Raw genomic sequence first — 3,734 nt, forward strand, 5'->3', positions numbered from 1 at the left:
TGAAAGGTGTTATGTACATGTTCCAATCCCCTACAGCTGTAGTGGAGAGTCTATGGCAGGCATTCCCCAGCGGGCTCTTTGTATCACAGAAAGCTCTAAAAGGTTTGCCATCACTGCAAATATGTACTAATAAGAGTTAAAAGAAAAAGAGGGAGAAAAGGAGAAGATAAAGAGGAAGGGCTTGGGGTATAGCTCCGTGGCACAAACACTTGCCTGGCAAGCACAAGGTCCTGAGCTTGATTCCCAGTACAGAAAAAAAAAAAGAGACAGAGATAGAGAAAGAGAAAGTATATCTTTTTCAAATTGATGGGAGAACAAAAGATGGAGGGAGGATGGGAGGGCAGGAAAAGGGGATGGAGAAAAAGAATTAAAGAGGAGAAATAATGAAAATAGAACTTTTGCAAAGGTAAGCGGACCAGGAGCTGGAAGGAGCAGGGAGGGGTGGTAAGGGTAGGGGATGAAAAGCTAAAAAATGAGTGAAAAAATACTTAAGATGCATTACATACACATACCAACTCTATAAGATAATTGTAATCATGTATTGCAAACATGTCACAATAAAATACATATATAATTAATAAAGTGAGTGCTGAAATCTATGTCAATGAAAATGACAGCATAAGAACATGTAAAAACCAAGAATATGACTAGGAAAAATTTTTAGAATCAACATTTTCAGGATGCAGAAATTAAGCAAAGGCTTACAGCAATCCAGGGAGCAACTATTCTAGAAAATAACCTGAATCTCAATAAGAACAGTGAATTCTTTGTGTTTATAACTCATCCAATTCCTATGCCCCTCCACTAAGGCCTACTATAGCCTTGAAAACCAGCACCTCACAATCAGGATGAACAGCTCTCTCGTAGCCATTAGAAGGGTCAGAAGAGAGTTGGATCTCCTTTTAAAGCCTCCATCCCAGAAAATTGTCATTTCTTCCCTGTCTGTGGTTTACTAGAAGACACAAATTGCTAGGCTGTCTTTATTTGACCTCCCTTGGAGGTGGCGAAGTAAAAGAGCTTTTCCTCTGTATATTTATCAAAAAGACAGAAAATTGTTTAAATTCACTGATGTTTATAGTGGTGCATATCAGTGGGGGCAAAAAAGATAGTCAAAAGTCTTTTAAAAGGAAAGCGTGAGGAATGAGCTATCCATAGGGATTTTGACAAGATTTTAAATATTACTGGGAAGCCAAAAAGCGATGTGAATGTCATATCTATATATGACACTCTACTCAAAAATAACAAAAATACAAATTTTTCTCACATGTACATGAAACAACTTCCAGATACACCATATGTTAGGACACAAAATAATTCCCACTAAATTAAGAAAGCTTCTTGAATCATATGAAATAACTTTTTTGTCCAAAATGAAATGAAACTAGAGGATAGTAGCAGAAAGAAATGTGGAAAATTTACAAATACATATAGAATTTTAAAAGTGCACTCTTCACCAATAGGTCAATGAGGAAATTGTGAAGAAAATCAGAGAATAGTTTGAGATGAATTAGAATGAAAACACAACACAGCAAAACTTCTGTGATGTAGTAAAAGCAGAGTTGAGAGATAAATCTAAATCTGTACAAAGAGAAGATAGATTGAAAGAGTTTTTAAAAGTAGATATATCTCTTTGAATATGAAATTAAAAAGCATAGGGGGAAACAAAAAATAGATTAACTGGGTTGTATCAAAATTTAAAATTTTGTGCTTGAAAGGTCACCTCAAGAGTGAAAAAGCAGTGATTGCCTTAGCGAAACCCTGTGTGACTGAGGTGCCCCCCAGGGATTTACTTCTGAGCCCTTTAGTGTTCCAGAGACTGGTGCTGCCACAAGTTCACTTCCTGAGCCTCTGTCCACCCCTGGCACACATCCCTATTCATCAGGAAAGTGGCCCAGGGTAACAGGTCTTAAACTTTAAGGCATGAACTTTGCCACTATGGTCTTGCTGTTGATGTGTATGTTCCACTTGATTTTTACACTGGTCACCCAAGCAGATTTACTTTTGTTCAATTTGAGGCTGCTCAGGGCACTGAAGATATTTTACATAATTTAGACAGAAAATGGATTTGTGGATGTCAGATGGATATATAGTTTGCGCAGGGGGATCAGAAGACAACAAATCAAATGAAAGTCAAGGAAGCAAGGAATGTGTACAGTTCTTGAGGTTACAATGATTATGATTATGACAGATACTGATGTTCGAGAAGCCAGAGTTATGAAAGGAGGGGATCAAGAGGTCAGTCTTTTGATTACAACTATAAAAGATCTTACAGTCCTTAAAAATGACTGGCTGGAAGACCACCAGGCAGCAGAAGCCATTCTGACATTGATGGACTGTAGCTGAGATACCCAGGGCAGCTGTGTTTATTATACTTCAAGAAAGATCTGAAAATGGAAAAAGAACCAACAAAGGGTAGTTCTAGTGACCAAAGGGTGGGTGGAAGGTGCTGCAGTATGAATAGTGCATGAATATTTTGACTGATATGAAAAGATAAAAGAATTATCAAAAACTACATAGAATAATTGAAGACACTTCAAGTTTGAAAGTAAGCATTTTAAGACAAATGAAAAGGAAATTGAACTTTGTACTTGTGGAAACTAATTGCTAAATATGAACAGGTTTATACTGATTCAAAAGCAACAGGTTCATAATAACTTATTGAAAATTAGGATATGTGAGTTTCAAGGAAAACAGCCAGAGTCTCTTACATTGCCTATTGGTGTGTTTCAAACTCAACTGGATGGGAAAAGAAACGATGCAAAGTCAGTTTTTCTTGGCTATTTCTTAAAAGTAATTTACATGTATGCCTTATTGGCACATCTTGCCTTTTTTTATTCTGTTACCAGTGCTTTCAGCTTAATTGTTTGCTTTGTTGGCATCTGAGTTTATTTACTTGTATACCATGTAATGTTTACCTCATCTTTAACCATTTGCTTTCCCAGGCATATTCCAATTTTACTTGACATCCAGCTGAAAGAGCACATGTCTTCTCTCCTCTTTCCTAGTCAGTATGTCAGCAAACGCTTATTGATCCCTTACTGTGGGCAGAACATTGCACTGGATAACTGGGGAGAATAGATACTATTTCCTTTACTCAGTAAATGTGTACTGAGCACTGTCTAATGAATCATCACAATATGGCTTTACTGTTCTGAGGTATATTACAGAATATTTTGTACCACTTGTATCATAATGTAATTATAAACCCAATACAGTGTCAAAGATGACTAATTTTATGGCTACCTGTCATTTAAAAATATCCCTTATCTTATTTGTATTCCATTAATACAAATAATGAAAGAAACAATGTTTTAATCTGCAATAAACTGATTTACTGTTTAGTGACTGTAATATACTAGACTTATATTCCTGCAATTGGTAACTATGCCTCAATCACACACATAATAGTAAAAGTCCGCCAAATAAGTATTTAACTTTGCATAAGATATTCAGGAGACCCTGCATGCCATGATTAGATTATTTTGGGGAGGACAACTGCTATCACACCTGATTTAGCATACTCCATAGTTGAGAAAATACTCATCAGATTATGCTTTTAGTAATTCACATGTACATTTTATAGGAAACTTGTTCTGTATACAATGAATGAATAATTTTATATTGTTAAAAGAGAGTGAAAAAGCAACCCAAGGAAAGAAGGAAATATCTGGAAATCATATACCTGGTATGGGTTTAACATCTAAATTATATAAAGAACTTCTAGAGGCTGGGGA

At 36.0% G+C, this 3,734-nt stretch overlaps 1 pseudogene; it reads left to right on the top strand.

Moving 5' to 3' along the window:
* The window catches only part of LOC102024347, a 3,211-nt pseudogene extending 823 nt beyond the window's left edge, over nucleotides 1-2,388 (top strand).
* Nucleotides 2,389-3,734: the final 1,346 nt, after the last annotated feature.

The sequence above is a fragment of the Chinchilla lanigera genome, unplaced genomic scaffold (genome assembly GCF_000276665.1).
Source record: "Chinchilla lanigera isolate Chin_1 unplaced genomic scaffold, ChiLan1.0 scaffold00089, whole genome shotgun sequence".
Classification (NCBI taxonomy): Eukaryota; Metazoa; Chordata; class Mammalia; order Rodentia; family Chinchillidae; genus Chinchilla; species Chinchilla lanigera.